Source organism: Vanessa atalanta, chromosome 17 (assembly GCF_905147765.1).
Source record: "Vanessa atalanta chromosome 17, ilVanAtal1.2, whole genome shotgun sequence".
Lineage (NCBI taxonomy): Eukaryota > Metazoa > Arthropoda > Insecta > Lepidoptera > Nymphalidae > Vanessa > Vanessa atalanta.
This window is the reverse complement of record NC_061887.1, coordinates 4,124,874-4,138,375: the sequence shown is the minus strand read 5'-3', so window position 1 is coordinate 4,138,375 and position 13,502 is coordinate 4,124,874. Positions and strand designations below refer to the sequence as shown.

General features: G+C 30.5%; 1 protein-coding gene across 6 annotated transcripts in view; it reads right to left on the bottom strand.

The window, feature by feature from the left end:
- The window catches only part of LOC125070592 (potassium/sodium hyperpolarization-activated cyclic nucleotide-gated channel 2), a 242,130-nt gene extending 233,592 nt beyond the window's left edge, over positions 1–8,538 (bottom strand). For 4 of the 6 annotated variants that reach the window (XM_047680517.1, XM_047680521.1, XM_047680516.1 and 1 more), the window contains exon 1: positions 8,247–8,538. The gene's annotated coding sequence lies outside the window, so the exon portion shown is untranslated. The remainder of the gene's footprint in view (positions 1–8,246) is intronic. The other 2 variants (XM_047680522.1, XM_047680515.1) reach the window with 2 other exon arrangements.
- Between the last annotated feature and the right edge of the window lie 4,964 nt (positions 8,539–13,502).

The following is a 13,502-nucleotide window of genomic DNA, read 5'->3' as shown; positions in this document are numbered from 1 at the left end:
GGTACATATAATTTACGCAATTTCTTTTATTGTTTCTTTTGTCATTATTTATGAACGTCAAATTATAAGTGAAATATATACATTATAATGTATTCTAAAAGATGTGTCTTTGCGGCATCGGTAACTTTCATTTTAACGCTACTTGTTAGTGTACAACTGACTGCATATATTACTGAGATATTTTTATTAATGATTTTTTTTGTCCAATATTTACCTACCACATAAACATTTAAATTATAAATTACATTTATAACAATTTTTTTTTTTTATATAAATAATATTTAACTACAAAATAAGTGTTCCTGAATGTACTTAGTTCTTTGCCACAGTATATTAAGTTAATATTTATATAAAAATAAAACAGATTAGTATCTTTATCTTATCTTTTTATAAAACATTTATTTTTATTTAACAGATACAATATTTTTCTTTAATAACATTAAATTTAAGCACATCGAAAAAACCACAGAGGTTGATTCGCGATGGGGCCGCCGCGCTCACTAAATATACTATTAAATAAATATAAATATTGGACAACATCGCATACATTACTCTGACCCCAATGTAAGTAGCTAAAGCACTTGTGTTATGGAAAATCAGAAGTAACGACGGTACCACATTAACGAGCTCAATTTTTATTACTGAAAAAATAGACATAAGAGTAGAAAAAAATACTCAAATATTGTTTTTCTAAATTTAATTGAAAATTATGTTCGATTTTCGACAACCAGTATTTATAATTTTAACTGTGATTACCTAAACACAATAAATACTATATACTATGAAATAACAATTATTTTGGCGTAAAGTTGGTAAATAAAGTCGTTCAATCGTTTATTGCTTCTAAATGTTTGCACTGAAGGTATCGAGAATTCAACATTTCTGTGATGTAATAAATCATACCAAGTCTAAACACGTCATTTGTGACACGCTGAATACGGAAGTATTTTGGTACAAAAGCGTGCTAACAATGAGATACGCGACCTTCAAATACGCATTGGAAGGGTTGAGAATGTTCAAGCAATAAGTTGACAAGTTACAAAATTTATGATATTTTTTTTTCTTTTATGGCATTGGTTGGCGGACGAGCATATGGGCCACCTGATGGTAAGTGGTCACCACCGCCCATAGACAAAGGCTCTGTAAGAAATATTAACCATTCCTCACATTACCTATGCGCCACCAACCTCGGGAACTAAGATTTTATGTCCTTTGTGCCTGTGATTACACTGGCTCACTCACCCTTCTAATCGGAACACAACAATACAGAGTACTGTTATTTGACGGTAGAATATCTGATGAGTGGGTGGTACCTACCCAGACGGGCTTGCACAAAGCCCTACCACCAAGTAAATAACAAATATTTTATATTTAAGGTAAAAAAAAGACGTTATATAAAAATTTTAAGATCTTCTCTCCATTTGAGGAGAAGATTTGGAACTAATTCTATCACTCTGTTCCAAAGCGGATTGGCCACGCATGTCGATTGGTAACCAAACCGGAGATGAGTTATAAACACAAAGTAAGTACATGTAATTCTGAAATCTGTAATTTAAAATTGTCTTTTTAACTTTCGATTACAGTAACAGTCTATTTATTTCCCCCTTCTGGACTAAGGCCTCCTCTCCCTTTGAGGAGAAGGTTTGGAGCATATTCCACCAAGGCGGGTTGGTGGATTCATATGTGACAGAATTATTTAATTCTATATAACATAACGTGAAATCAAATAACTTACATCGTCAATACTAGGATTTAAGCATAACATTTAAAATAATAATAATATCTGGGAAATGATTTTTATTTTTCAAAGTTTATTTGTATGATTGGTCTAATTGAGCCCAAATGTCTCGTTAATTTAACATCGTAGGTTCGAATCTCCCCATGGGAGAAAAGTGTACGTTAGGAGAAATTCAAACATTTTCAAAATCATCCAAGCGCAGTGGAACCGAGTTGTAAAATAAGCTTGAGGTCCTTAACAGAAGAGGATAATACGTTTGATTGTGTGTGTAAGCCTCAGAGGGAGGTTTGTAATGAAACTCGACTTAATAGCTTACACCGTGGGCTACAGTCGAAACCTTATTGTGCCAAAATTAAAAAGTTTGAAGAGGAATTGCGACAAAATCGTAATGCAAACATGCGAGGTTTTCGAGATCAAAAATCTTAATAATCTCCAAAGTATATAATCAAAGAAAAAATAATGCAAGTCATGCGTAATTATTATTCGTTAAACAATACTTAGGATACTCATTATTATTTAAACACAATTGATTTCAGTAACAAATGCCTCGTTGGCCCGTGGCTAGCTTATAAGGTAGCAGAAACAAGTCGATACGTTTTTTATTTTTCAAAATGTCTGAACAAGCCATGTAACTCTCATCCTCAACTCTCTCGGATTTCCGACCCATCTTATTAAGAGAGTGAAAAAACGAAGAATGCGGGTGTGTTTGTATACTAATGTGCGTTTTTTTATGAAATCGATAAACGCACAAATGTGCCACCTGATAGTAAGTGGTCACTATCGCCCGTAGATATTTGCGCCCTAAGAAATTTTAATCATACCTTATATCTCCAACAAGCCACCCAACTTCGGAACTAACTATTTACGTCCCTTGTGCCTCTAGGCTCACTTATCCTTTAAACTGTAACACAACAATACAAAATACTGCTGCTTGGCGGTAGTGTCTATGATGAATGGATGGTACATTCCCAGACGGGCTAGCACAAAGCCCTACCACCATGTCACTGGTAACTTTTAAATTATCCTACGTTCTTGAAGTCTCTGTAAATGTGACCGCCTTGCCCGAAGAAATTCAAGGCCGAATTTAATGTCTTACCCGTAAAAAGAGCAAAAAAATTAAATACATAAATGTTTTCAAATGATGTTTACGTTCTGATCATTTTTCATTTAAAACAATAGGAATAATAAAAAGAGAAAAATAACAAAGATTTAATTGTTTTTCTTCGCGTATTTTTTAACTTAATTAACTCAAACAACTATGATCATTAGATCTATGAAAATCAGCAAACTATAATTTCGAAGTACGTTAAGTTGAATCTAAAAATATATAATTATAAATCTACCTTTTATTTAAATGAAATTAATAAAAGTGTAGAGTATGCTATATTTATTTTGCATTTATTTAATAAATTTTATTCAAGTAGACCGATAAGCACTATTCATAACAACAAAATGAATAGCAATATCAATTTATTATAGGCATTCTCGGAGTCTTACTTATATCATTAAAGTAAAAGTAAACTCTTTTTTTATGAAAACACACTGATCAGTTTTGCTCGGATTTCAACCCACGATCATCAGATCGACGTTCATCTTATGTTCATCTTATCCACTGAACTATATCGGTAAATGTTACAACCAGCACTATGATCATTAGTTTAACCGATCTTAAAATGGGAACTAAACTCCTACAAAGTTTAAAAAACCATAGGTATACCTTCAGTAGTTTCTGCTTTATATACAAAGCGAGATTAAATTTTATTTAAATGTACATATATAGGTAAAATCCTGAAATGCTTTTAGTTATGAGAACTTAATAAATAATATTGTCCCCACTTGGGATATGAACCGAAATCCTCTAGTTCTGCAGCTTGATGAGCTAACCTCTAAAACAACAAGTCAGACAGGCATTTAAAAAATCGTATATTAAAATAAAACAGATACAGATTTCACGTTACGTATTAACTATGAAAATAACCATTAAATTTGTCAAAATTCAAATGGCTATTATTATTTATAGGATATATCTAATTAGCATTTTAATTTACCTCAATGAGCGGATGAAGGCAAAACGAAGACAAGTTAATCATCAAATTGGTTAAGATGGAACGAAAAACATCAAATCAAAACTTCATTATGCCTTTAGTAGGTATCTTTATGATTACTTCAAATATTACTAAATAAAGACAAAATGCGCTAAGGACAAAAAACACCGACATTTCAACGCGTATTTTTTGTTCAACGTAATAAAATTCTGGCAATAAATTATTCACGAATAAAAGCAAGTGAAACAAAATTATTGAAGCAATGAAATTAACTTAATTTGCTTTAAAATCATGAATTAAGAGCTCTTTTATCGTGTCGCTTTTAATTTCAAAATGTACCTACGTAAAAACTGAGATTTCATGCATCAAATATACGAGTTTTAAGAAGTCCAATAAGAAGAAAGTAATTAAATTTTCTTTAGCAATAAAATTTGTAAAAAAAAATCGCTCTTAAACCAACGCAATAAAATCTAAAAGTGATAAACAATTACTAATTTGCATTTTACAGCATTTGATAAATTTAATAATATATTAAATCTATAAAGTTAAGTTGCATAAACTTAACTGGCTCTCGAGCTAGCAGAATCGCAAGGGACGAACGTAATTAAATTTCTTCAGCAATAAAATTGTATGCTAAAATTCACATTTAAAATAAACGCACAGAAATCTAAAAAATATGAAATATCAGTAAAATACAGAGTTCTAATAGGAGCTCACCTTAAATTAATTTTTCTTAACTTATATTTTATGTTCTTAGAGAAGTTAACCTTTAAATTTGTCAAAAAGAGAAAGTTGCAAATTCATTCAAAACTCTACCCAGGTCAAAACTACTTTTGGCTAAAGACCTATTACTAGATAAGGATAGGTTAGGATAATTGTCTTCTTATTCGCTGTATCTCAGACAAGAACCACACAGGCATGCCATAGGGATTTCCCAACACGACACGTCAAATAAAAATAACCTTATCTATCTTTTTGACATTGCACTGTTATAGTAATAACGTTCTATGTCATTTTTTTTTCAAAATTCAGTTTTTGACGTTGTGGTACTGGGAGCATATAATTAAAGCCAGGAGAATTGCAAAAGAAAGATATACGACGATTTTTCAGCAGTAAATTTTTCCCAGTCAATCCTACTTTTGATTGGCGAAATTACCTTTGACTGTGTTACCAGTTAAAACTTTACTTCCTTGCAATAATTAAAGTACTGGTGTGCTAAACAACAAAATTTAGGAAAAAGAACCCTTTTTTAAATTATTAATATAATTAACACTTACGATCGCTTCATAAAGAGATTTGTTAATCGAACAATGCTTTATTATAGTCTTTCCTTATTCAGGAAACGTATTATTTTTCTTAGCAAATGTTTGTGAAAATAACATCAGACTAGTTGATAGAAACATTCTCGCGGTATAAACATTTACACCTTATCCTAGCTGTCTCGCCACAAATATATATTTATTATTACTTTTATAGTTTTGCAAGAAATATCTCACTAGCTTCCATCTTATATTTATATTCTTTTGCCAATAGATAACTTAAATAACTGTAATATTTCTAAAGAACTTTTTATTTCATTAAAAAAGTAATAATTATTATTAATATTGGAATATTACATTGGTAATATCCCAATGAGTGAAGTGAATATGGCAAAGGCCACGATTTATCTTAAGGTTTGGTGTTCATCCCATGCTTATTAACAAAATTATGCTCATAAATAAGTATATCGATATATTATATTAAATACATATACCTACTTAAAATTGATAAATAGAATTATTAAAAAATTAAAAATAAAAAAAACATATTTTTATTGCTTTAAATAACTCACTCTTAGAATAAATAGTACACAACTAGAATCCTCACAAAATAGAATATAATTTGAATAACAGTGGTATAAATTACTGGTATGAAACTAAAATCGAAAGATGACCTATATGATACAATATCAGAATCTTAACCGAAGGTCGTAGATATATATCTGGTGAAGCAAGCACCTAACAAAGTTTTTCAAGGACTGATATATACATCTTTGAATAACAACATACAAGAATCGTCTATTTCAGTTTTATTTTATATAAAAATATTCGTCCGTTTTTGCGAGTCTATCTGTTTGACTAAGATTTATTTCAGAACAGCAAGGTTTACTTGAACTTACTCGTTTGTACCTTAAGGTATTCTTAAGGGACCAATGAAGAATATACATTAGCTTTCCGAGTTATCCCTAAGGCGGATAAAATGTCATTTATAATATGTATTATTACAAAAAAAAAAAACTTTTTGAATTATATCGATCTTTGAAACTAGATTAATGAGTACTGAAAAGGCATTTTTTGCGTATTAAAATAAAAATAATTACGTCCAAGGGTAGAGTATCGAATTATCGATTATAACGTTTATTACAAAAGTATAAAATTATTAACGAGCTCTTACAATCTAGCGCATAATCATAACTTGAGATATTCAACACATATTCGCTTAAACTTGATGACAATATTGCAGTAAACAGACGTATGGAGCTCAGAGTAGGCTTTGATGAATTAGCCAGTGAAACAGAGTATTGTCTTTGTTCCGGACTATTCAGCAATACTAACTTAGTCTTCTTAATTTTATCGGGTTATTTCTTTTAATTAAGACAAGAATATAGGAATATTTTAAAAGAAATACTTACCAGTAATTAAACATTCAATTCGTGGTTAATAACGTTTTTATAAATGATAAATTAAAAATTAGAGTTTAATATTTGAACAATTTCATCCAGATTTTCATCCGACCGATCTCTTCGTTCAACGCTGACCACGATTAATTATAAACACAATTAAGCACATGAAAATTCACTGGTTTTGCCTTGGGTTTGAAGTTCTAACCACTGAGACATGTGTGCATTTCAGTGTAAATATCTTAAAGAATTTATCATAATGCGTTACTAGACATTAACATATCCTAACGCGCATTTTATTTTTGAATTCATTACTTTAAAAATACATTATTTCCTTGTCACCTAACTTTAGCGAACCTTTTACTGAATTTACTATATGGGTCAAGAGTCTCCTATTGCAAATCCCTTCACACTTTTATGTTGACTATCCATACTAATTTACTATAAAATGCAGCGACATTCAAGCTATGGAACACCGCCGCTCTCTATTCGTTATTTTCAGGAAAAAGTTGAAAGGGAATTTACTCTTATTATCATAATTTACATGATGAAATAAGTTTTTATAAATATAGTAACGAAATAAGTTTGTCTTTTTTTGCACGTTGTAATTTGGTTTTAATTTAACTTGTCAATTTATATCTAAGTTATTTTATTTATTCTATAGTCGACACACTATTTTTATCATCCTTTTAAAAACAATTAATTGTAAAACATTTCTACGTCGCATCGCTTTAGCTTTAGAACTTAACGCGCCGTTATTCCAGATAAGACTGTTTTATTTTAATATTAAGCGTCTAAACGTGTAATTATCATTACTTAAATCTAATTATCAACAATCTGCACACTACAAGAAAAATATTAAAAACAAATTTTATCAAATATTTAATTTCCATTAACAATGAATTTAATAACATTTATATTTTACAAATATAATACATTTTAAAGAATTATTGGAACATAGAACTATTTCGATACGTTTAAATGGTAAAAAATAGGTTGAAATAGAATTAGTTTAAAAATAAAACTTTACAGTTAAAATAATAACTAAGATGACAAATTAAAGTCGAATCATTTGACATGATAAAAGAGATAAGACTCAGGCAGCAAAAACGATTCCAGATATCCAATTAAGTAGTTAGACGTCTCGATTTAAATTTAAGTGGATACTTGGTACGCTGCCTTAATTATTATAACTCAAAAAAGTTGCATAAAAAAACTGTAGGTAAATGTTTCACAAGAAACTTTGAAAAAATATACTTTGGCAACTTGACCTTTGCTTTTCAAAATAAATTCTTCAAGTAAATCTGAATGAGTATTCGGACGAAGAAAACAAAGAACCATAGAAAATGTGGCGAAGCTTTTGAAAAAACAATCCAATGAGCTTATTCTTTCTTTATTATTCATTTTTTAGCCGCAAGAAATAGCAGAATCATCTTCCTGTCCTCCACGGACGGACGAGCTCCGCGAGTGCGAATCTCCAATTAGGTATTGTTCGTCATTTTTATGCACCATTTAAGGACATACCATACATATAAGCACATAATTTCTTATCATGTTTTGCTTTTACTTACTGTACCGTAACGGGGATACGCTATCTATAAACAAATATAACCTATACAAATACGTTTACGATCGAACCCATCAGATGAACACTGATTGCTACAATGGGTATTTTTCCGGGAATCTGAACCTTAGCCTAACGACACATCCTGCCGCTTAATCGGCGCCTTCCGTTCGATCGTCACGACTCACGAGACACACGTTCCCGTTACATAACGCACCTCCAGACTATCGGAACACTCACCGAGCACCGGTGCTTACTGCATCGATTATGTCACCTCACAGCTGACGGTTATTGCACAACGTGAGGGTCGGAGGTGAGCTTATCAGTCGATATGAATCGGCCGGTTCCGCGAACGCTCGCGATTCGCGACGTTGTGGATTAGCGCGCGTGGGTCGCGTCGCGGGGTCGATGGAGGCGAGCGAGGGTGGAAGGGGCTCGGAGGCTGCGGACTCACCGTGCGGATGGTTACATAAGTCGCGAGCGGGATCGAGGACACGTGCAGCCCCTCCGGGGCGTGAGGCGCAACTGAGGCTCGGGCGCCGCCCCGCGCCATTGAGCCACGCGGTCCGCTCGCCACTCTACCACCCAGACGTTATTAAACAGCCTTCACGTGTGCGGAGTGCGGACGCTAAGCGCCTAAGCGTGGGGCTAATAAACCTTTACTGCGATCCGATTCAAGGATTACCCTTTGATATAATATTACCTATTAAATGAAAAGTGTAATTACTACGCCCGACATTCCTCACCAATTATGCTTTTAATTTTATTTGTGATTTCGTTCAGTTCTCTCTTTTATTTACATAAAATAATGTATGCATAACATTATATGTTTTATTATAGGTGTCATAAATGAAAATGGTTCCAAATCCTAATATTATTTCGTTTAATAACCAAGTACTTGTTGATCTAAAGAAATTCAAAATCAACGTGAAAATATTTTCTGTATTGTATACGGCGATATTAAACTTAATGGCAGTATTTTATCTTAGCACTCATTAAAAAATAAACCACTTTATATACGAATTTCCTAAATATGTTACTAATAACACTAATTTCCCTGAGTACACGTTTAATTTTTTTTTGACTCAATACACGAGATATAATAGCGTATAAGTACGTGCATCTGAAACTCTCTCACTTTCATACTCCAAAGATATTAACTTGGTGGTAGAGCTTTGCGCAAGCCCGTCCTGGTAAGTTCCCACTAATCATATGTTCTACCGCCAAGCAATTCTTAGTTGTCACGTTCCAGCTTGAAGGATGAGTGAGCCAGTGTAACTACGGATACATAGCATAACATCGTTCCCAGCTTTGGTGGAGCATTATAGGAATAGTTGTAACACACATTGTACATGTAAGGAGTGGTAAAAACATTATGGCGCCATGCTGGGCAGTTCAGTTGTGACAACTTAGCATCAGGTGCGTTTGTCTACGTATGTCATAAAAAATATGACAATACGACACGAATGAGGTTGCATGTAGGGCCGGATTTAGGGGAAAGCAACAGCCCCAGGGCCTCCACGGGGTTGTGGGAGCTACCCACAATAGAATTTCTAAAAACATAATTCAGTCGAGTAAGCAATGTTAAAAAAGTTAAGTTAATGTTATTCATGTGTAGACATAGTAAAATAAATATATAAAGTATTTTATGTGAAATTTTTTATTACTATTTTTAATGTTACTTATAGGGAACGAACAAAAAGAACATGTTAGATAAATTATTCAAAACATCTGTAAAATCCCTTTGTAGCCCAGGATTTCCAGATCTCTAAATCTGGCCCTGGCACTTTAACTCTGGCTCTGGATTGTAAAGGTAGCAGTTATTAAACTTCAAAAATAGTATTCTTATAAGAAAAACTCTCGAAACCTCGGCTAAAATAAAAATAAAAACCTTTTTATATTTAATATATATAAAGGTGTGATCGCGGTAATAAACATGAATATAATATATGTCTAGGAAGGTAACATACTTACATCAGCCTAAAAGTTTTGTTTTGTTTTATTTAATGTTAGCTTATTTTGGAACATTTTCATGCCCATATCTCCCTTTCATATAACCCATGGTTCTTTAACTATTGTGTCTGTTGTTTGGAAAGGAAGGTTGATAAAAAAGCAAACTCATATTCATGTTAAAACGGAATCCCATTTATTTATTGATGCTAAAGGTGCCAATCGAGCAGGAATACCTGATGGAAAGTGACTACCAACACCCATGGACATCTGCAACACCGGGAAGCTTGCTTAAAATTTAAATCCTTAAATTTAATAAAATATATAGAAATATATGCGTATATACGTGTAATACTACTACTACGCTACTCTGTCATATACATAGTGATTTTATTATTTTGATACATTATATAATAAATAAATAATAATTATCATTAATAATTGAAAATATTTTAATTTAAAGGATGTAGCGGGTGTAACATTTCGTACGAGGTGTTGGAATGACAAATGGACTTACGGAAATTATGATGAAACATTTCCCGCCTTTTTAGGCATCGTTAAGGTCAGATTCGATATATAAAAATAACTAGCACATAATCAACAAATAAAAATCAATAAAAGTTTGGAAATTAAATTAATATTTTAATCTGTAGTCAAGTTAATACCAAGCTAGTTATAAAGTTAGTTTTCCATGACGTGATGTTTCAATATATGTGCGGACAGCGACTTTACTAAATATTAATGATAATTCATATTTAAAATGGAAGACTAAATTATAAATTACAAGAGAAACAAACATTATTTATTATATGAGGAAATTTGATTGAATATGAGAATCAGCTTCAAGAACTCTATTAATAGCACATATTGTTCCGTTTTGAAAATTGAGTGAAGTGAAAAGTGAGTCATTGGCGTCACTAAAAATGAAGTGTTCGCAGTCTTATTACTCTACTTTCGAGTCCTGCAATTCGATACAACAACTTGGCGCGACCTCTTATTTTGACACTATTTTATTCACGTATGTCAGTAATACAATTTTATTAACACTCTACTTGACATTACTATTTACATTATTTTTTTAATATTTCGAATGATTTTGATATATAAATTAAATAATTTATTATTATTGGCGGTCGAATATGTGGTACATATCCAAGCGGGCTTGAATAAAGTTCCAACAACAAGTAAAAAAAAAATATTATTAAAATCGGTTTATAATCTAACAAATTATATGAAAATACTTTGGTCTACAAAAAATTTCAGATCAGTTGATTGAGTTTATTTTATAAAGTCTAGAGAAATTTTAAGGTATAATTTTGTTATTTATATAATATAGTTTTTTTCTATATTTCGAATCTAATCAATGTAATAGAAACACACACGAGTAGTATATTTTAAGAACCTATTATTTAAAGTGTGTAGGTATAAGGTATTAAATGTATGAGGATACCTGAAACGAATAAATAAAAAATAATAATGACGTCACAGCTGATGTCTAACCTTTAATCCGACTTACAATCGCATTTATCGTAAATTTTAACATTTTTTGTAAGGTAAGTAAAACCGTAATCTGTTAAACCATATTATTATTATTAGAATAAATATTTTTTATTTGGTTTTGCTGCCATCTCTTACCGAGTAGCGTTACTAAAATAAGTATGAAATTATATGTATAACTTCGCCCTCTACCGAAACTGTACCCAATTTTTATAACTAAAGTTACTTAAATATTTCGTGGTACTACTGTTTCTAGATATGTATATAAATAAAAATGTTAATTTGAATTATGAAATATAATTAAATTGAGATTAAAAAAAGACTAAAAAAAATTGTATGTATATTTACCTGTTTTTTAAACGTTCATTGTTTATTTATCAAAAACGTATTACTTAAATACTATTATTTGTAAACAAAATAAACCTATTGAAAAATACATACATACATAACCTGCTAGAAATACAACTCAAGATTACTCAAAACGTAGAGATTTAAATGTAACATAATTGAAATGAGAAGTCAGGAAAACATGACACTTTTGATTAAAATACAAAAATATCTACTTATTATTCAACCAAAACAATCAACTTTATGTAAATATATCATAATTGTACGTAAGTTTAAATATTTCACTCAAACGATACATAGCGAAACATAACACAAAAAGATTTGCTTCCAAAAACCTAAGACATTAATTAAAGGCAAAAAAAGTAACTATGTCGTGAAAAACACACATTCAAAATTACCATTGCTATTAAGATTCAGCTTTTAAATACATAGAGACGATTACACAATTGCACCGTTGAAAGTAAACATTTATAATTATGTATATACATACATAGTATGTGTATGTATAATTAAAGGTTTTAGTAATCTTATAAAGAACGGGATAGAAAAAACAAGAAGGCATATATATGTTGGAACAACACTTTATTAAGATTTAAAATAATTACAAAACATATTTTAATGAGCAGAACAAAAATAATTCATTTTGGCCTAAATCAGTCTTTTCTTTACTTTTATAAAAATAAATAAGGTAGAAGGAACCAGTTTTATTAAAAAAATAAACAGAAATATAGCTTATAAACTTCCATATATCGCACGACATTGATATTAATTTGTGCAAGATAATGTGCAAAATATACAGTTTAAAAACATTTGTTATAACTATATTACATACATTTACATAAATATATATTATTACGTTATAGACATAACAATAGGATGTATTCCAGAAGAGTAACATTTTTACAAAATATCACTTGGAAAGAAACCTTGACTTATTTTGCAGACATTTACATACCAAAGACTATAATTATTTGATTAAATGGACAAATAACAGGAAGAAAAATAATTAGATATATAAACTATAGACCCCGATTTTGTTTACGGGTTAATAGTATAATCTAATTGACATTTACAACTCTCGTCGTAACATAATACCTGTTTATATATTTATATGATATATCATAGCCTATGATAATATTAGAAACAGCTAAAATATTTAATTTTATATATTGGGGTCAATCTCCAGAGCTAATGGTCCATTCTATAAAATTCTTCACTGGTAACAAATTGCATTATTCCTGAGTGATATAGTGTATAAATTATATGTATATCATACATTTTTCTTTATAAATAAATCGCACATGCACGAAGCCCGGGTCGCTTGTTTTAAATAATTATATCTAAAGATAAATTACATACAATTATATTAAAATGTTTTAATAATTTGTTTTTAATTGACTAAATTTACATAATCCGTTATTATTATTATTGTTATAATTGAAAACATTTTATTATTAATTTGACAACTTTTGTTTTTTATAAAATAAATTCACATTATACTTATAAAATATAGCAATCATTTCCTTACCTTGCACACTTAAAACTAAATTACTCAAAAAAATTAAACGTAAAATTTTATATACGTAACCATTAAAAAAGTACAGTGACATACATATATATATAAAATAATAATAGTATATACATCTTCTACACGAAAATTGAGAGAACAACACATGACTTCATAAACATTATTAATTTCGT